Genomic DNA, 23,000 nt, shown 5'->3' with positions numbered 1-23,000 from the left:
GAAAACCGAGCAAAGCAAGTTTTCGAGCAAATATGAGCAACACCCTTGAAAAATTGATGCTAGAGCAAGGCATATTGAAGAAAATAATCATTTCATACTGGTGGATTCAACTAGCATCTCAACACAAAATTATCACAAAACAACGGAGGCTTCAAAATCTCAAACCTCTTTACACGTTGAGGCCCTAACAAATACCAAGTCACAAAGTGGTTAATTATGGATGAGTCAAAAACATTAAAAAAGTTGAGAGCTAATTAATTTCTAGCAAGTCCATAGGGCCACTCAGATACCTACCAATGATTGAAACAACACCACCTTTGTGAGTGTAGCTTAATGCACAAACTCCAAGAGTGTCCATCAAGTTGTTGTTCCATATTATACATGCTTGAGTTATATTATCACATTGTGATGGCATCTCAAAGGCAGTATATTTATCATACTGTAATGGAAGTTCATGGACTTGCATTCCTTATCAAGTTTGACTAAGTGTGATGGTAACGTTGGTATGCAATATCATGTTAGAACCTTATAGAAGTGTAGGTGGGGATGTGGGTTGACATGATTGACCTGTTTTTGAGGCTAATTAATGTGTTCAGACATGCAGGCCAAGTTCTCTGTCTTGCGAGTTGGTGATAGTAGTTGACGCCGAGGGAGCCTGGATGAGAAGCCAACTTTCTTTGACTCTTTCCGGGCTTGCAAACTACAACTTTGTTGTACTTGTCCTACGTGTAGGTGCACACACACACACACACACACACACTTGTCTGTGTATGTGTTTCTGTCTTCTTTTGAGGGTGAGACATTGTACAAGGGGGGCAGGGTTGGAAGAAGAAAAGGGAGTTCTTTATTGTGAGCTCGCATAAAATTGTGTTGTTGTCCCTATGTGGTGTGGCCCCTTTTCCTACATGGCCTGCAATTATTGGTTGCTTTTTTGTACTCTTCTTCTGCCACCACCTACTATGAACCCACCCTAACTATACCTCTGGAATCAATTGTATACATCACTTTCTTGCCTAGGCCTCTACATGTTTGCTCTCTCACTATCTCTCTCGAGGTCTTCCATGGGAAATTGGTTGTTGCAAAACCTATTGTGGATGCTAAATCCACACAGACTCTACCCCTTTTAGGTGCTACCCACTTAGCATGCCATGCTCCTGCTATTCTCAGTCATGCTATTGGTGAAGTAGCCTACATGCCTTCAAGCTCTCAGATGTATGAGCCATACATGGCATGCTACCTTCTACCTTCTCTAACTAAGAATGTTGCAACACGGTGGGAGTTGCAGAGAAAAGCTAGGGTGGCCATGATGTCCATAAGGTCAAAATCAATATCAGAAAACTTATTGAATTTTTAATTATGATATCAACAGGGACACAAGTCGAATCAAAGCATCGATATGAGTCACTTGACTAGTCCACAACTGAAAAAGGTAAGACAAAGATGATGGAAATCCTTGGTCGTGGAGGGTTTGAAGGAGGTCTAGACCTTGTAGAGGTAAAAATAAGCAAGGGAGAAATATCTGATGCAGAACTCATGGTAGGCATGATAGCAGAAGAGAACTCTATAGTCAATACGGTGGTAGAAGCTGTCACATTATAAGACATGCAGATCGACATATTTGAAATCCTTTGGTCCGAACTTTGTGCTCCTCGAACTCTTGCTACGGCCACTTCCTCCTCTACAATATGGTGTAAATTCATGCGCATGTTTCAATAGTAACCAATAATTTTGTTTGTAGATAAATGTGCAGCCTAAAATCAGCCTTTAGCACAGCAAATTAAACCCTTCTGATAGCACACGCAACAGTAATCCACCATACTCAGCTTGTGAGCAAGAGAGAGGTCCTCAATGACGAGGAGGGAGCCTTATATGCACCTGAGGTTGTCGACATTGAATCCTCATCCACCTCCATCGTTGAGTATGAGCTATAGCTGCTGCTTTCTGATCACAACTTCCTGTTGCAGAAGCTCGTCTTGCTCGTCATGTAGCTTGTTTTGCCTATAACAAGGCCATGTAGATTGTTTTTCCTATAACAAGGGAGGGCCTTTGTGAACCTATCGAAACCAGTCCGCACCGGCGCGGAATGGTTCGAGCAGGTTTAGCACGATGTAGAAGCGATGCTTTTTTTGTATTTATTTTTAATCCGTGATGATTCAGCTCGAGCTAGGTATAGAAATCTACCACTACCAGCTCGGCATGCAGGTTGTTTTTTCGTTAATGAGGAAGGGATTTTGAAGCTCTTGTGAACCTACTGGAACCAGTCCGCGCCAGCGCGGAATGGTTCGAGCAGGTTCAGCACGATGTAGAAGCGATGATTTTTTTGTATTTATTTTTAATCAGCGATTGAGCTCGAGCTAGGTATAGAAATCTACCACTACCAGCTCGGCATGCAGGTTGTTTTTCCGTTGATGAGGAAGGGATTCTGAAGCTCTTGTGAACCTACTGGAACCAGTCTACGCCAGCGCGGACTGGTTTCAGCAGGTTCGGCACAATGTAGAATCTTCTCCTTTCCATGCTCATCGTCCTCTGTCTGCCAAGGCACTGCCCAACTGTCTATTGCACTATCATCTATGCCCAAGTTCCGCTATCATCCCTGAAACCCCTCAACCTCTGCCTCCCCTATATGAATGATCACAACCCTCATGGTTGCAGTTTGCGAAGGGGTCCAACAAGGGGGTTGTGTGTGAAAGTCGAAGGGAGTGCGAGAGCTAGGTAGACAACATGGGCACGAGCTGAAGTGACAATCTCTCTGTAGCATCCTTCTTTGCTCTTTCCTCTCTACGTGGCAGCAGCCCCCGAGCAGCAAACTCGGCCTTGACTCTCATGTAAGTCCACAGATCATGAAGACCTGTAATACCCCATGCAGACTCTAGTTCATCGCCATGCAAACTCACCAAAGAAGTTCTCTTTAGCTGAGAAATTAGAATGAAAAGGAATATGTGTTCTTTTGAAAGTATTTTATTTTTTTAAATGGATGCAACCTACTAGCTCAAGCTGATTTTAAAAAAAAAACAGAAAACTTTTATGTATAGAGCCGACTAAGGGCTCGAGATTGGGGCGGACGTACTAACGGAATCTCGCAAGAAATTTGTGGTTTGATTTTAGGAAGAGCGAGTATGTGTGTTATGTGTATGCTCGAGCTAGTTATCGAAAGTTAAATAATGTCGAGCTAGGTAACCCCTACTAGCTCATGGTTTTTTAGATGCCTCCACTAGATTCCTAGGAATCTCATCCCTCTCCTTAGGTGGAAGCCACACCTTCAACTTTTGTAGCCATTTCAACGCTCTCGTGACCACGCATCCCAACACAATATCGAGGTATGATAATTAGTGATACGTAAAGCTCAACAAAAAAGCTCTACAAGATTACCTGCAAGCTACAAGTCTATGTCACAAGAACTACGCTCCTCCTCGTGTGTGGCCCTTGACCTCTAGAGTTGGTGCATCCCTTGTTTCTCTTTCCCTCCTTAGTGCGGCATCTTAGAATTGCCTTGCCGTATCTTACTTGATTCACATTCTTTTCCAATTAACTCCAGGTGGTACCCCCTACTGGCCTTAGTGAAACTAGTCAAAACCAATCCACGCAGGCACGGACTGTTTCCAAGATGGTGGGTGTCCCACCATTGGTGGTGGCGGATCTGGTCGGTGTTGTGGTATATTTTTTGTGATTTTTAGAAAATTGCCTTCTTAGCTAAATTGGATCACATTTGTATAAAAAGAAAAGTCCTTGGGCATGTTGGAGAATCCAGACATCTAGTCAATACGATAAAAGAGATGACATCGCTCTAGTAGAAATATGGCATATCGTCTAGTCAATACAATCAAAGAGATAAAATTGCTAGAAGAAATTTTTCATCATTCAAGAGCTATATATGCTCTCTAAAGTAAATGGATTTTGGCACATTTGTGAAAAAAAAAAAAGCAATGGATGGCCTAGTGAGCATTGGTAGTTCTTGGGATGTGGGGATGTAGGATATGACCAGCAAACGGAGCGTCAATAAGCTCTTTGTTGTTTATAAATGAATTTAAATTGAGGGTCTTCATAAGTATTCTCTATGACAACATGCATAGGACAATATGCTCAATAATGGTGACCAAAGATAAACTGTAGATTTTTTTAATGGATGCAATATGAGGGGCCATTGCATAATACCAACATTACCATCACACTTAGTCAATCTTGATAAGGAATGCAAGTCCGTGAGCTTCCATTATAGTATGATGGATATATTGCTTTTGAGATGCCATCACAATGTGATAACTTAAGCATTTACGGTATGGAACAACAATTTGATGGACACTCTTGGACTTTGTGCATCAAGCTACACTAACAAAGGTGGAGTTGTTTCAATCATTGGTAGGTATCTGAGTGGCCCCATAGACTTGCTAGAAATTTATTAGTTCTCACCTTAGCCCTTTTTCTCATCTTTCCCTAATACTTCAATCCCTTGGTGCTACTCCACATCTTATCACACTTTTCACGCTTATTATGTCTTTTTCCCTTATCACATTGCAGAATGTCTCTTAACTTTATTGAGAGACTCGCTCGTTTTTCTCATCACTCGGAAAAAATCGCTCGCCATCTTGTAAGACTCATCTCACACCTACAACATTAAAACTTTGAGATTTCATTGGAGTGTTCCTAATGTCCTTATCTTCATATCAAGACTCATCAAATAGACCTCTAGAGTCTCTTGGGATTGATCTTGTGGCATTTTAAATGTGAGGTTTTGTTGGAGTGTTCCTAATGTCCTAGTCTTGCATTCAAGGCTCATTTGAATAGATATTTAAGGTCTCTTGGGATACGATATTGCATACTCCCTTCGTTCTCTTCCCATATGTGTGTGTGTGTTAAATGAGAATAGAAAAAGATAAATACCCATCAATCACCCAAGGCTTTGAATTGTGCCTACAATCATCTCCTCTCTCTCTCTCTCTCTCTCTCTCTCTCTCTCTCTCTCTCTCTCTCTCTCCTTAAGGAGAGAAGCTAGCATGTTGTGTAGCAACAATAGAAATTGAGGATAGTTCAACTAGATGCTCTTACAATAGAGATAAGGAAACTTTCATATACTAAATTTCTCTATAATCGATTGAAAATGCACAGTGGGTCTCTTCAATTGTAGTGACACCAAAGAAGAATGGTAACTGGTGAGTTTGTGCAGATTATAAGCCACTTAATGTAGCAACAAAGAGGGATCACTTCCCTTTATCTTTTTTAGGACAAAATCTACAAACAACTAGCAAGATATAAGAGATATACAATATGCAATCGTTGCTCAGGCTACTTCCAGCTAGAATTACTAAAGAAGATCCATGGGGATTTTTTGGTTGTAAGGTCATACCTTTTGGCCTCACAAATACGACTTTCAACCTTTCATAGCCCATGTGTTGCAACCCTTCTTTTGAAAAGTCCGTAAGGGTATTTGATCATAAATTTTGTATTTAAAGGTCGCAAACTCTTGATCTTGAAAAAGTAAATGAAAGTTTGTTTAGCTATAGTCAACAAGTGGCCAATTTGAAATTGACAATATCATATTGTTGAGAGCTAGGTGATTTTTCTTGCCATCTACATTCTAGAAGGAGCATTGAGGCCGACTCTAATACAATCCAAAATTTGATGATGTTGGCTACACCTAGGAATTCCAAGGAGCATGTCTCATTCATCCAAAAGCTTAGGTCATTTTGATTGCATCTTTGCTCTATCCACCCTAACAGTAACATTAATGTGGAGAAATTGCTACAAGACTGTTGGAATTAGGGTTGCAGAGAAACACACATAGCTTGGAGAAGACGAAGGAAGCTCAAGGCACACAAGAGAGAGTTTGTTACTTAGTGTGCAATGGAAAGATAGATAGCCCTAGAGTGATGGGCGTATATACAATGCACGGGGGAAAAAACCTCCTAAAGAGGGAAAAAATGCCCCGGCGGTCCTAGTGTGTTCACACACATCACTACCACATGTATATGGTAACAAATCCCCCCTGGAGTGATGCGGTGAACGAGAGTTGGCACATGAGTAAAGGGAAGTGCCATGCCCTGAGGACAGGATCAGTCCACAAAGGGGAGTAAGCCCAAAGCTTTGCGGAAAGCTTCAAGCTTCTCACGAGACAATGCCTTTGTGAAAAGATCTGCAAGGTTGTCCTGTGTTGGCACATAAGCCAAGCTGATCTCTCCTGCTGAGAGCCTCTCCCTGACATAGTGGTAATGCACGTCAATGTGCTTTGTGCGAGCATGAAAAACTGGGTTCCTCGCAACTGCCAATGCGCTCTGACTGTCAGTGTAGATAGTGTTGGCAGTGTCCTGTCCAACACCCAAGTCAGCCATAAGGCGTCTGAGCCATACACACTCAACCGTAGCTGTGAAGACTGCCCTGTACTCAGCCTCACAACTCGAAGTGGCCACAGTAGGTTGCTTCTTGCTCAACCATGATATACATGAACTGCCAAGCATGAAACAAAAACCACTTGTGGACACTCGCGTGTCAAAACAACCAGCCCAATCTGAGTCCGAAAAAGCATGTAAGTCTGGCGGCGGCAATGATCCCCCCTTGGGATAAAACAAGCAGGGATGTAAAGTGCCACTAAGGTAGCGGAAAATCCTCTTGACAGCCTGCCAATGCTTAGACCCTGGGCTATGCATAAATGTGCTGACCTGCGAGACTGCAAACTGAATATCTGGCCTCGTGTTGCATACATAAATGAGGCAGCCAACAGTAGTTTGGTAAAGAGTGACATCAGCAGGATCGCCAGCATCATGTAGACTCAACTTCAAACCTGTTTCCATGGGAGTGGCAATAGGTTTGCAATCCTCAAGTCCAAACTTACATAGCAATGTCTCTATGTAACTTTTCTGACACAAGGCAATACCACCATCACACTGCTTAAACTGTATACCCAAGTAATGATGCAACAGCCCCAAATCTTTCATCTTGAAAGTAGCATTCAAATCAGCCTTAAATTCAGCAATATGTCTCTCATTTGGTCCAGTGATCAGCAAATCATCAACATAAAGAACCACAATGAGAAATACATCATCCTCACGCTTTACATACAATGTGCTTTCTGTTGGACTGTTACGAAAGCCTCGTTTAGCCAAATGAGTGTCAGCTTTCTCATACCAAGCACGAGGAGATTGCTTCAACCCATACAAAGCCTTCTTACATTTGCACACTTTGTCCTCTTGTCCTTTTATGACAAAACCGCGAGGCTGCGTTACATAAACTTCCTCAAATATGTCACCATTCAAGAAAGCAGTAACAATGTTTGATTGATGTACATCCCAACCAAAATGAGCTGCCAATGCACATAGAAAACGCGCAATAGTCATACGACAAGTGGAAGCAAAAGTCTCTTCATAATCTATGCCTTTTTGTTGTGCATAACCCTTTGCAACAAGTCGAGCCTTATGGCGATCGATCTCACCATCCGGCTTGCGTTTCAACTTGTAAACCCACTTCGTACCAATGGCCTTTTTGCCAGGAGGCAAATCACATAAAGTCCATGTGTCATTCTCTATAAGTGCATCATATTCTGATTTCATGGCAGCAATCCAATTTTCTGAATTCTGTGCTTCATCAAAAGACAGAGGCTCCTCAACATCATGTAAACTAGACACAGCCAAAGCATAACAATCTGATGCATAAGATGCATGGCGAGAGCCTGAACGAGTACGACTAGATAAAGGTGCATCCAATTTACTGTCACGCAAAGTGTGCACCATCCATTTTGGCATACCTCTAGCCTGCTCATTTTCAGCCCTTTCCTCATCAAGTACATCATGTACATCTGCATCAGTAATAGGCTGTTCTAAAACATTTTCAGAAAACCCCCATAGGCTGTACATTTGCCTCATTGGAACTTACATTCGTATTTCCACCACTGAAAAGAGGCAACAAAGTGTCATAAATGTCCTGTGAGCTTACATTACTGTCTCTAGTACATGACAGCAAGGGTTGAACAGAATCTTCCACAAACACTACATCCCGTGAAACCAGAATACGTTTTGTTTGCGGATGATACAACCTGTAACCTTTGCTTTCAGCACTATAACCAACAAAAATACATTTGACAGCCTTATCATCCAATTTTCTGCGCTGCACTTGTGGCACCAAAGCATATGCCAAACAGCCAAAAACACGCATGTGCTCAATAGAAGGTTTTCTATCATGCCATGCTTCATATGGAGTAATAGACTGCAAAGCTTTCGTAGGACACCTGTTAAGTACATAAGTGGCACACATGATGGCCTCAAGCCAAAAAGAATGTGGCAAAGCTTGACTTTTGACCATACATCGTGCCATTTCCGTTAGTGACCTGTTTTTCCTCTCAGCAACACCATTTTGCTAAGGTGTATAAGGCACTGTACATTGGTGTTTTATCCCACGACTAGCCAGAAATGCATTAAATTCATGAGACATATACTCCCCCCCTCGATCGGAACGGAGGGTGCCCATAGTACATTTTGAGACATTTTCAGCCATAGCCAAAAATTGTTTGAAGCACATAAAAACTTCGGACTTCGCTTTAAGCGGAAATACCCATGCATGCCTGGAGTAATCATCAATGAAAGTCACGAAGTACAGGTAATTGCCCAAGGACGGAGTTTGCATGGGCCCACAAACATCACTATGCACAAGCTGCAACCTGCATGTGGCCCTAACTGAACCATCCTTTGGAAACTTAGAACGCTGCATTTTACCCAAAATACAGCCTTCACAAACATGTTTGACAGGTGCTTCAAGAGGCGGCAAAGAAGCAACCATATCAGATTTCTGCAAACGCAGCAAACTGGCAAAATTCAGATGACCAAAACGTGCATGCCAAAGTTTTGCATTTGAAATAGCCCTTGAATTTGCAACAGCATTTGCAAAATTTTGTCCACACTTGTCATACAAAGTGAGCTTATACAGCCCACGGCACAAAAGCCCAGATGCAACAATTTCATCACCAAAACTGAGATCATGAACTGTACATCTGTCATCCACAAATTTGACTACAAGTCCAAGTCTAGCAAGTGCGGATACAGAAAAGAGATTCTTCTTGATCCCAGGTACATAAAGTGCATCAACAAGTGTGAAGGAACTGCCATTAGCAGCAGTGAGCACAATCTTTCCAACTCCCTGAACTGGATAAGAGGCGTTGTTGGCACAAGTGACTAAATTCCCATGAGGGACAGACTCGAGAGAGGTAAACAATTCACGATGTGAGGTAATGTGCTTTGTAGCACCACTGTCGAAATACCACACATGTGAATCTGCAGCAACTGACAAGCATGCATCATGGACAGCAGGATTGTAAGTGCACTCTGCGCTAAAAGCCCATTCTGCATCAACATCAGCATCACAATCTCCTTTCACAGAAGACTCAACAATGGCTGCATTTGTAGTGGAACTAGCATTTGCAGTGGAACCACCCTCTTTCTTCTTAGCCTCTTTGGCCTTCAACTTAGGACACAACTTGATCAAGTGATCATTGGCTTTACAATAATGGCAACGCATCTTCTTTTTGCCCTTATCACCAGAATTGCCAGACGAAGTGCTGCCAGCAGAAGCATTAGGAACAGAATTTTTGCCACTCGCAGCAGAACCATAAGAAGTGGCTGCATTACTGTTACCACCCTTTCTTTGAGAAGCAATAAAAGCCTGTTCAACTGCGCGCTGCCTAGTCCTGTTTTTTCTAGAAAGTGACTCTTGCAACAGCAATGTGCATAATGCATCAAACTTGACAACTTCAGGATTTCCTTGGGTCATCAGTCTCCAAGTACTAGCAAAAGTCTGGTAGGAATCTGGTAAGGCATCAAGAACAGTCTGCACAAGGGAACTGTCCGAAATGACTTCACCTGCAGAAATGAGTTGCTCATTGATATCCTTGACACTAGCAAGGAAAGTGTCCATATCATCTTCCTCATGCATAATCTTCGACTCTAGCTCTTTACGTAGCAAAGCAGTTTTAGCCTCATTGCGGCTTTCATAAAGACCTGCTAGAATATCCCAAGCCTGTTTTGCAGATTTTGCCGAACGGATGTGAGGAATAATGGTGCGCTTCACAGACAACGCAATCAATGCATGAGCCTGCGCATCCTTAACATCCCAACGAGCTTGTTCTGCCGTAGGCAAAACAACTCTAACAGCTGCAATCCTTGCAGCAAGACCTGCAACATCCTCAACATCGCCTACATCTTCAGAACCAGGACTTACATCAATGCCCTGCACAATGTTCCAGACACCTTTTGACACAAGAACATGTTGCATCATATAAGCCCACATAGGTTAGTTGTCCCCATCCAACCTGTCCTCAGCAGCAAACGTCTTGAACACATCTGTGTTGTTGTTGTCATCCATGGTAAATGATGCACCTGATGTGAAAACTGCCCGAAAACAGGAGAAATGGAGCGGGAACAACTTGTGCTATATAGCACAAACCGTAGAAGACTATAAGGCACCTATTATGCAGAAAACGGCACTGACAAAAAATCTGCACAAAATGACGAAATAGCCTGTGCAGTACTGCCCGTAGTGGAAACGGAGGCCGAAATGAGCCCAAATCAAAATTCTGAGCAGACCAAGCTCTTCGAGCTATCCCAAAATATTTGTCGACCTGCGAACGCTCGCCAAAGCTCACTGAAATCGGAGAAAGTGAGCAGGCGTGTGCTGGAGCAGCTGGCGACTAAGCTCGGGAGGACGTGACCTGCTCTGATACCAATTGTTGGAATTAGGGTTGCAGAGAAACACACACAGCTTGGAGAAGACGAAGGAAGCTCAAGGCACACAATAGAGAGTTTGTTACTTAGTGTGCAATGGAAAGATAGATAGCCCTAGAGTGATGGGCGTATATACAATGCACGGGGGAAAAAACCTCCTAAAGAGGGAAAAAATGCCCCGGCGGTCCTAGTGTGTTCACACACATCACTACCACATGTATATGGTAACAAAGACCTCCCACTAAAGTCACATAATGAGCAAAAACACACTTAAGATGTACAATACCCAAGAAGAAAATTGGTGATAAGGGAAACATGAGTGGATTTGACACATTTCACTCAAGTTTACAAGAAACAGTCGGTCATCAAAAATTACAACAGGGAATGAAAGGTAGTTTTGACTGGCTGCCATAAAAAAACTCAAAATATGAGCTTTAAAGCTCGCAAGTTTTCTTCAAAAAAATTATGACTGAAAAATCTTAAAATTTCTATGTCATCTTTTATTTAACAATGAAAGATCTTGAAAACAATGAAAATTTGACGAATTTATAGTCACATGTTTAACTCAAAAAATTTACATCTCCATAATCACATTGATTTTTGACCAATTAATAAAACATAAACTTTGTGCTTCACTATTGGTATAAAAAATGCAAATGAATAAGAAGCTTATAATTTACAATCCCCAAATTTTGCATCTACTTTTAAAGCTACAAGATTACCTCTACTTTTGAAACAAACCTTCTTAAACAAAACTAAAAAGTAAAATTAACTTTTAATGCAAGACATATATAAAATTTCACAAAAACTAAAGTTTTTCTAAAAGTTAAGAGAAACCATTACAATAAACATAGGCAATCTATTTGCCAGTTCTTCACATGAAAAAAAAATCAAAACTTGTAGAAGATCAAGTATCTATGGATTGATTGGAAACTCTTCTTCTTCCTCTTTGTCTTCCCCATCCTCTTCATGGATTAGTTGGAGGAGAATCATCTTCACCACCACCACCACCACAATGACCGCTCCAATCTCCTGTATCCACCACATTTGGCTCCTCATAAGGTTCCAAATCAAAAAAACTTCTTTCCTTCGTCAGGTTCAAAGGGAGGTTGTGGTTTGCATGATGCATCCACAACCCTTGGATGTGTTGTCATGTTTTACATACCAACTTCTTGAAATTCAAGCTCGTTAAATGCAGTAACACGTTGCTGGATGAATCTTACTTGTAAAGGATTCATCTCAACACCAACAACATTTTCTCCTTTCTTCAAGGCACTCACTGTAATTGTCCCTATATCAACAAATATGCAAAACTTAACATACCTTTATCGAAACAAATATCATCAAATATGTATAAATTTTAAAATTGAGTAGTACATGTTTCTATAAAAAGATATAAGATCCATTCCTCTCATTCTATCAATAAAATCCATCATCAACAGTTGTGGCTTTTGATACGGATTCATGATCTCACTACAATCACCAGAAGATCTCAAAGTTTTTTGCACACCCCTGGTCTATCAAAAGTATTTGTGCGATTTGGTTTCATAGCAAAATTGAAGCTTCCTCTATAACTAAGACTAGAGAGAGAAAAAACTTCCACAGTAGCAAACTCTGTAGCAAAGGATAACCTATCCAATTGATAGCCTTTTATGTTAGGTTTTGTCCTGACAAAAAGACAAAGCTACATCATCATCATTAACAAAAATGAATGTTAAAAAAATTATTAACCATATGGCTTACCAAATGCATAATTGATGGGTCATAGAGTTATTTACATAAGCCTTTTTAATAGCAAAAATTTGATCATGAGCATGAAAGAATACTAACACCCAAGATTCAGGGATTGTAAATTTTTTGAAAGATTCTATGACCTTCTTGTAAGCACTAAGACCATATTTAACATCATCATTTATAGAATCAGGTGCTTTGAGGTCATAAGGAGCATCTACAATGAGTGTAGTGGCATTTTAAAACAAAGCTCTCCATGTTCTCAACTTTGCCTTCAAACACAGAGTATTGGACACGCAATAGTACCATCATCTGAAATAAATGTACAAACATCAGGAATGCTAACAATGTTTGAGTATCCTCAAGTTTCTTCTCTCGGCTCTAGCTCATCCTAAATGTTGTTCAAATTCTTGAGAAATTCTTTTAATTGGATTTCATGAAGTACGATTTTGTAAAAGATAAAAAATAATAAAAAATAAATAAAACACTATCATGTATTCTATAATACTTTCAATATATTACATTGTTGTTTAAAAAGATGAGAACACGATGTTTGTATCTTAGAATACAAAGATGTAAACACAAGATGGTTGTTTCAATCTTAAACAAGAATGAATTAGTTATATTTCAAAATGGAAAATACTTAAACAATCAAATACTTACCGCATTTTTAAAAAGAAAAATAAAACACTCCAATGCAGAGTGATGACTTGAGTTGGATGATGAGTTTGCATCTTGATCCAATCCTTACAATTAAAATTTTCAATCATGATGCATTGCATGTAAAGAAATGTCTTATGTCTAGAGAAAAGAAAAAAGAATTTAGACATATAATAAACTTTTGCTCTTTGTATTGTAGTAGAAAGCTTTACTCTTTGGCCCTGAATTTTCTCCTCTTTCCAAAGCTTGAAAATATCTTCTTGATGGTCCCAAAGGTCACCATCACAAAAATCCAATTGAAAAAAGTTATGATATGCCCAGATGTTATGCTTGGCACCCCTCTCACCCTTGTTTGACTTCTTTGTTGCAAGTCGTACTTGTTCACAGAGTCTAACTTTGAAAGGTTCATCTGCCTTTTTACCTTGACTTAAATGATTCAACCACTCATTGTGAAAATAAGGTACCTTCTGAAGAAATGACATGGAAAGTCTCTTTTTTGAATCTATATTATGATCCCATGCCAATGTTTTAGCATCCACATCAAAAAGACCTGTGTAAACCCATACTAAAATTGACTTGTAGCTCTCAATAAATGGATACTCTGCACACAAAGCTCTTTCTTGGCCATAAGAGAGTTTCACCAAGAACAAAGTACTTATAACTTTCAATTTTTGACTTAACAAAGGATGCTTTATCTGGACAAGTCTTCGGATCAAGAAGAACAAGCAATGGAAGAACATTAGTGGTTGGTTTTTCTTTTATCTATAACTTTAGATTACTTACATGAGCTGGAATTATGGAACGAACTTCCAAAGGTCTTGTCTAAGTAATCGGGTTACGTGATGGGTGATCAATTCTATCAACAAGGAAGATGAGAGGTCTCTCAGCAATCATGTTAAACCTTTTGGTCCTCTCACAGACAATGTTGAAATCAGAGTCACCACCATGAGCAGAACTAGGAACACTAGGACCAGAGGAAACAGATATTTCATGAATCTCTTCAACATCTCTACCACCATTTGAATCATTGTCATTACTATCTCCACTTTCATTTGAATCTTTACAACTTGGATTGCCTTCGAACCACATTTCATGTTGTAGAGATTGTTATGAAACTCGACAAAAGCTTGACAAAATTTCTAGCAAAAAATTAGTCAAAAATAAGAAGAATGACAAGAAATACAAAGATAATTCTATTTAAAAAATTTGCACTCAAACGTCATTTTGAAAAAGCTTAGCAATCAAAAAGTAAAGATCAAGTGTACAAGTGCAAAGCACTTGTCCTATAAAATTCATGAGCTAATTGCTTTAATTCTTAAAGACACGTGCTTCACATTGGTATTTTAGAATAAAGGTGCTTGGTACTTGCATTCTAGTGTGCATTACATTTGTATTGTAGAATACAAGTCCAAAGCACTTCTATTCCAAAATACAAAGTGCAAAGTACTTATCTTTCAAAATACAATTATAGAGCACTTCTTTTCTCTAAAACAAGTAGCATGCAACTCTATTTGACATACACATGAAACTAGTACTTGGTTTTTAGAACACAAACTTCAAACTTAATTTTTAAAAAAATAGTTTCACTTACTCGTTTCTTGGTAAGCATGTCATATTTGCATTTATCTTGTCGATAAGTTGGATATACTTCTTCTATCTTGAAATTCTTGCATGCAAGTTTGAAAGCATATTTCTTATCTTTGTCATTCACAATTTGTTTTTCTTTCCCTTCTACAAGGCAATATATGATATCTTGCGAGGTATTTTCTCTGACATCAACAAGACGACCTACCACTTTAAAAACACTTTTCTCATTGATGGGACCTTTATCATCAATGACAAAAATAAATGGAGCAATAGATTTAACAATTGTTCGATTTTGCCCAAAAATACATACTCCAATTGACCAAGCATGAGATTCATGCTTCTTGTGTCGTGCATGCTCCCAAAGGACTTGAACGTCATGAGCTTATGGTTTTTTTTTGTGAGAGGTAGTAAGCATACCTCTAGGGGGAACAATGGCTCTCTCTAAAGGCACCATCGATAAAGTCTCATCAATACTTTGAGCTCTGGGAACTCATGAGCATCTCAAAATTGTCATCAAGGAGCACCGCTTCCAAAATCAGGAGGAGGTGGAAGAAGATGTCTTCTAGAATCTGCTCCAGCTATTGAGACATGTATCCTAGGTGCTTGAAAGTGAGGGCTGATGGGAATAGGTTTACTACGTGAGGGAGTGAGTGAACCTCTATGACCTGAACCAAATGGAGTAGTTGGAGTAGATAAAAATTGACTAGCAAGAGTAGATTGTGGACCTCTTCTTTGTTTCTTGGAAACGCGAGCAAGGAGAAGCCATTACAAAGAATAAGCTACAAACATCGACAAAAGAACCATAAATTCTTGTAATCAAGCACACAAAATCCAAAATATTTACTTCAAAACAACAAGAAGCATATTAAATTTGCAAAAAATCAACAAAAAGAAGATAATAAAATCCCTCGTATTTCAATGCTTTCTTAAGAAGAAAATTAAGAATTTATGTGTATTTAAACCAAAAAAGAAAAACAAAGCATGACTTTATGTCTTTATTTATGGCACAGTAGGTCTTTTATATGTTAATAAAATGATACCAAAAGCAAATTTATCATGCTAATCCCATCTCATTTTCTCTAGTGTCCCAACAATAATAGATACTACAACAGCACCACTCACACTATCTCTGCGGAATGGCTAGAGCAACACTTGACGAGACAATTGAATCTACAAGCCAACCACATAATCTCACAAATTTATTGCAATAAGTACTTGCTTAACCAAGGAAGGCTAAAGATTAGTTGATACCATCCAACCTATCCTCATTTAGAAGTACATCAAGAATAGAAGAATCAATGTTCATTTGTTGATGTGTCCATATGCATACAGCAACAAATCCACACCATGTATACAAAGATCTACACAACCAATGTACCAAACAACCAATGGTAATTTTCTCTGCACAAGATTTCCAAAACATAGCTCTCTTTGCATCCAAAATCCATCATACATGTGTACTTTCAACCTCCACACTAATACATGTTTTCTATAAGATGCACACAGGAAGATTTTTTGTATGGCTGAAAACTATCTTCTACTGTGATGCTCAAAATGAAATTCTAAGGGCATAAACAGGTCCAAAAGGGGGGTAAAACTACATGACACCTATTGAAAAATCTCTCGAAATCTTGAATATGCATATCCCAGCTCCGAACTCAAAAATTTCCTGTAAATTTCTCATGCGCACACTTGAAAACGCAAAAACGATTTGCACACAGCCATGCACATGAAGACAGAGTAAACTCACACAAAAAAAAGGAGATGGGGAACATGAAGATGGAGATGAAGATAGAAAAGACATACCTAGATACGACCTCTAGAGAGAATAAACCCTTCTCATTGTGTTTTGGAATGCAAGAGTATAACAAAGGTGTATTTGTGCTACACACTTGTATTATAGAATACACATGTGCTACAAACTTGTATTCCAAGACACACGTGCTTTGTACTTTTGCCATATTCTAGAATACGAGATTGTTGTAGTCTTGTGTTCTACAATAGTGACGTGCTAAAACTTATATTATGGAATACAAGATTGAGGTACTCTTTAGAATTTTTAAAAAAAAACTGAATCCTAGAATACTATACACAAAAATGAACAAAAATCTTCACTCCTTATACATATAGCAACAAATCCGCACCATGTATACAAATATCTACACAACCTATCATAATAACTGATATCTAATTCTCCTAAATGATGTTTGCATGTTAAATCGATCATTTAATATGGGGAAGTGACAGGGGAGCAAAAGCTAGAATATTGGTTAAGCTGGCAGATCGGCCATAGTAGGGATCCAAAGGAGGGAAAATAAGGATCCAAAGGGGGGCCATTTGCAAAAGATAAATGTGCAACAATGGGCTTTAAAGATGAGGTTTAGCCCATTAAGACTTCCAAAATGCTAAGGTTCCAAAATTCAAAGGTTGTGTCCAATGGTCAAGCTTAGTTAAATTGGATGCTTAGTGAGTGTGCCAAAAAGTCTTCAAGGCTCCTACATAGGAGGGAGCAAGCCCTGTTAGTAGGGGATGACAGAGAAACACACACACACACACACACTCACAGGCTCCCTTTACACAAAGGGAATAGGGGACGCATGTCACTTCCCTAGCCCAATTGCCCACAAGGTGCATTCAAATCCTATTGGATGGCCATAGAGGTGAATCACTGAGAATTAGGCTAGAGTAAATCTAGTTTAATCCATTTTAAAAAACTTGATAAAAGAACCAATAATAAATAAGCTCTCTAGTAGACTATTGGACAGTCTCCCAAGGGTCCAATGAGCATTCAGCAGCCCAATGGCTTGCCTGATTCCTATGGGCCAGAAGATAAAGGGGTCCAATGAGAGTTTAGTTGCATTATTTAATTACCTAAAGCTCTCACAAAAGGGGAAAGGGGGACACATGTCACAAGGCTATCACTTATGCTTCTCAATTATGATTGGGTAAGTTTTCCAGGGTCCAATCGGGTGCCAGCAAGAGTAAATTGCAAGAGGGGTCGACAAACAAAGAGAGGGGACTGATTTTGGCAAGGTATTATCACACACACACACACACAATCTCATGTGTGAAGCAAGAAGACTCTCTCTCTCCTTCTCAAGCTTTAATGGAAAGCTCATCATCTACTCCAAGCTTGTGAGAAGGGAGGCCTACACGAGCAACTCTTGGCTTTGTGATGCAAATCCAACCAAGAGCCAAGATTCAATGCATGCTCATCTCCTCTACCATGCTAATTACTAAGCTATTCTAAACTTTTATGAGTGATTATGTGAGGATATATACTTCTTTCTCGTAAGACTACTCCTTCGTCCTCTCAATCTACTCTCATACCCCGCTAGCTCTCACCATTTTTGAAGGTTTGTGAGGTTTTGGGTCTAAGACCGTGAGGGAATTGATGTTGCGTTTTATAAGTGTGTGCATGGTGCTTGAAGCTTCCATCTTCATTGCACCAGCACGTTATTGAAGGAACACAAAGTATTGTATTGTAAAATGTCTCCCTTTATGGGCGAAACCTATAATACAAGGCCTTTTGGAGGGGGGACCGGCTCCATGTAAATCCGGTCCTCAACTGTTGTAAATAGCTTACTTTCTCTCTCTTTTGAAGTATTGTTCATGCCTATCTAACTAGGTGTTATGATTTTTGTTGCTCTCTCCATCCAAGCACTCTTCTTATGCTCATTAGGAATCTATTCTAATGAAATTCTTACTATGTTTATGCTATTGTCCGCTACACACAAGTTACTAGGCCATTAAATGTTACCTTGGTATCAAAGCACAAGGTTTCTCTTTTCTTGCTCAAGAAGGGAGGTCCTCAAGCTAGCTATAAATGGTTGGTATTATTAATTGCAATTGAGTAAGTAGAATAGGGATTTTTCAGCCTTGCAATGCGCCTACCTTCGTGCAGATAATGGGGCATTGGCGTCGAGAGCTATGGTCTTAATAGTGGAGTCCTACGGGGCTTGCCTACGGTTTAACCACTATTGAGCTATTAGAAGCTTGACAGTAGCTGGTGTTGTTTTGGTGTTGGAAGACCCTCTCTTCTATTCCTTGAAATTTAATGATATTGGAGCCACGGGTACAGTAGCTTGAGTGCTTTTCTAAAGGGGTAAAGAGGAGTAGAAACTAGGGCTTGAAGTGCCAAAGTACACCTAAAAATTGTTAGAATGGCTGACAATAGTAAAGAGAGTGAAATTAATGTTGATAGCTTTGATTTTTCTAATGAGCAGGCAACTAATGATGCCCTATGCTTGTTAACTACCTTGTTTCTAGGCTTCAACAAGCCATAGGCAATTCATCCCTCCAAAGTGAAGAAGTGCAACGGTAGCTTCGTGCTAATGGGATTCTCCAAACTCCCTACCATGAAGAGAGAGTACCAAGGAAGCCTCCTTGTGAGACTTCCAAAAGAAGCCTCCCTCCGATTCGGGAAGAAGAAGAGGATCCATACGAACGACTCAAAATTTTTCTTCTAGATGACACATCTCCTTCCCAAAGAAGAACTCAAGAGCCCCCACCAAAGGAACCCGAAAGAAGTGAGTCTCCTGCCACCTCGATGGAGATGGCTCCACGAAGACGGCGGGCAAAACGCTCTCCATCACCTCCTAAATAGAGAAACCATCGCACACTTCTCCACACCATAATTCAAAGAGGGATGATAAAAAACAAGAGAAGAAAAAGGCGAGAAAGAGCTCACCCTCTTCTCCATCTTCTTCATCCTCTTCCTCTTATGAAGAAAGTGATGGTGCTAACAAAGAGAAACAAGGCAAGAAATAGGTCACCCTCTTCTCCATCTTCCTCAAATTCTTCATCTACCGAAGAAAGAGATGGTGCAACTTTTGAACCATCAAAAAGAAGAGGCCATAGGAAATCCTATGCCGCGCGGAAGAGATCATCCAAGCTATTCAAAGTGGGAGGAGAGAGCATCTCTTTCCTTACCTACGATGGTACCTTTGGTGCTACGGACAAAGTCTTGGCTTTCATCCAACAATGCAATGCGGCGTTTGGAGATGAGGGCTTCATGGAGTCCTCTAAGCTACACCATGTAGCTATGCATTTTCAAAAGTCTGCCAGGCAATGGTGGTCTAGCCTACGGGCCAATGGTGAAGCCCCACGAACATGGAAAGCTTTAAGAGCTTCCATCATGAAGCAGCTTTTGGCCACCGATGCCAAAGACAAAGTACTCACCGAATGGCAAAGCTTGAAGCTCTCTCCCTACAAATTTATTCACAAATATGTAGACAAGTTTTGGGACTTACATCTCAAAGCCACTATCTTCAAAAAGATGGATTTTGGAGAGCAAAAACAACAATTTTGTGCGGGCTTAACTGAAGATATGGCGGAGTATGTTAACTCCCAAAGGCCACGCACCATATCTGCGGTCATACACCATACCATGGTGGCTTCACGAATCAATTTTCAAACAAGGGCTAAGAGAAATCTTAAGCCCACAAAAAACAAGGGTTCCAATGAGGAGCCTAAGGGGAAGGACAATGTCCAAAAGTCTCCTAAGGGCAACTCCAATAACAACAAAGCTAAGGAGAAGGGGGTTTCCAAAGGCAAAAACAAACTCTCTCCTAAAGATCTTGAGCGTTATCACAAGGGTAACTGTTGTTTCAAGTGCGGTGAGCAAGGGCATGCGTACTGCACTTGTCCCCAAAAGAACACCCGCCATGAGCCTCCTAGAGCTACCTTGGTCAAAATCCAAGAAGAGGAAGCTCGCCACAAAGGGTCTCCTCTATGCCATGCTTGGGGAAAGGTAAGAGAACATGATTCTTTTATTCTCTTTGACCCTGGTTCTACTCACAATTTCATATCCACAGAGTTGGCCACCAAGCTAGGCAATAGGCATCCAAGCCTATGAAATGGGAGATGTCCTACCCGCAGATGGTGCTTTCAAGGGGCAAGAAGCTTCAGTCACTCCCTTAATTGGGAAATTGAGGCTCCATGTCCAAATCTATGTGGACAAAGAGGACTTCTTTATATCTCCTCTCAAGCACGAGGATGTAATCTTAGGGGCACCATGGTTTGATCGCATGGCTCCCAATGTTAAATTCCTTGAAAGGAAAATCTACTTTAGGTTCAAGTAAAAAGATATGTACATAGATGACAAAGAGATGGGTAACAGCATACCCATTGTACATACACAAGCTTTCAATAAGTCAATAAAGAGCTCTATTTTTGTGTACATGATTTTTGTTAAAGATTCTCAAAACGAACCTAATGCTTTAGCAAAAGAAAATATAAACAATCACAAGGAATTAGAGTTATCCAATTTTCTCAAGGGGTTTCAAGATGTTTTTGTTGACGACATCCCTTGTAAACTACCTCCTAAACGTTAACGAGGCAATGATGACCATGCAATTGAACTTCTTCCAGGAAGTTCACCACCTAATAAACCTCCTTATAGAGTTTCTCAAGCTCAAAAGAGGAGATTATGCGGCAAGTGCATGAGTTAGTTGAGAAGGGCATGGTTAAACCTAGCTCATCTCCATTTTGCTCACCCATGTTATAGTGCAAAAGAAAGACGGCACTAAACAGGAATAGGTTTCCCGTTCCACGGGTAGAAGACCTATTTGATAAGCTACAAGGATCGACCTACTTCAGTAGGATTGACCTAAAAAGTGGCTACCATCAAATAAGGATAGTTGATCAAGATATTGTAAAGACCGCATTTTGCACTACGTTTGGTCTTTACGAATACATTGTCATGTCTTTTGGCTTGACCAATGCACCAGCCACATTTAACCGCTTGATGGAGAAGCTATTTAGGCCTCACTGAACATTTATTGGAGTGTTCTTTGATGATATTATCATCTACTCTAATTCACTAGATGAACACAAACAACACTTCCAAGTAATATTTCAAGTCTTAAGAGAGAATAAACTTTATGTTAATCGAAAGAAAAGTGAGTTTTTTCTTACAAGAGATTCAGTATTTAGGTCACATTATCTCTCAAGATGGCATCCAAATGGATCCATCAAAGTTAGAGGTAATAAAAGGATGGCCTAATCCATGGAATCTTCATGAACTATGAACTATGAAGCTTTATAGGTATGTGTGCATACTATAGATGCTTCATGAAAAAGTTCTCACTAATAGCAGGACCATTACATGACCTAGCAAAGAAAAATGTTAGGTATACATGGTCTGCCAAGGAGAACAATGCTTTTGAAAAGATTAAAGAAAATCTTATCTCTCAACATGTGCTTACACTGCCGTATCTCTCAAAGCCATTTGCGGTGCAATGTGATGCTTGCGGTCATTCCCTTGGAGATATTTTTCTCCAAGAAGGGCATGCCATAGCCTACAAAAGTTGAAGACTTGACCCTGTTCAGCAAGCTCTAGGCATATATGATAAGGAACTCCTTGCAATTCTACATGCCTTAGACTCATGGAAGCACTATTTATTGGGGACTCCTTTCATTCTATGGACGGATCACCAAAGTCTTAAGTACTTCATGACGCAGACCAAGCTCTCCAACAAACAAATGAGGTGGGCAAATTTCCTTTCGCAATTTCATTTTCATATTGCGCACATTGCTGGCAAGCATAATCAAGTAGCCAATGCATTCTCAAGACGGTCGCGAGTGAATGCGGTACCCATAGCAACTCACAATTATCTATCTTCTATGATAGATGAGTATGCTATTGATCCCGATTTTAGAGATGTGATTTCAGCCCTTGCATTAGGGAAGAAAGAGGAACCATTTACTTTACAAGATGGTTATTTTCTCTATGGCAATAGACTATGCGCTACTAACTCACTATGTGAGAAAGTAATGTATGAATCTCATGCTTCTCCTTATGTGGGACATAGAGGGATTCAGTCTACCCTAAATGGGATTGAAACATATTTCTATTGGCCTACCATGAAAGCAAACATACAAGAGTATGTTTCTAAATGTGTGGTATGCCAAAAGATGAAGTTTGATAGAGGGAAGAAACCTAGATTGCTTCAACCTTTGCCAATCCCTAATTCACCATGGGAGAGCATATCCATGGATTTTATCTTTGGATTTTCTAAGTCTATCCATGGGAATACGGGAATATGGAGGATAGTAGACAAGTTTAGCAAACAATCTCATTTTATACCTGTCAAAAAGACTATCAAAGCCCATCAAATGGCAACCCTCTTCATATCACAAATCTTCAAGTACCATGGCTTGGCAATGTTCATAGTGTCGGATAGAGATCCTAGAATGACCATTAATTTTTGGAAGGGTCTCTTTGAGAATTTAGGGACAAGGCTAAACTTCTCTTTGATCTATCACCTGCAAACGGATGGCCAAAGTGAAATAGCTAACCTAAAAATTCTTGATGTACTAAAA

The sequence above is a fragment of the Adiantum capillus-veneris genome, chromosome 16 (genome assembly GCF_014529385.1).
Source record: "Adiantum capillus-veneris isolate H3 chromosome 16, ASM1452938v2, whole genome shotgun sequence".
In the NCBI taxonomy this organism is placed as follows: Eukaryota; Viridiplantae; Streptophyta; class Polypodiopsida; order Polypodiales; family Pteridaceae; genus Adiantum; species Adiantum capillus-veneris.
Note: the sequence above shows the minus strand (reverse complement) of the source record.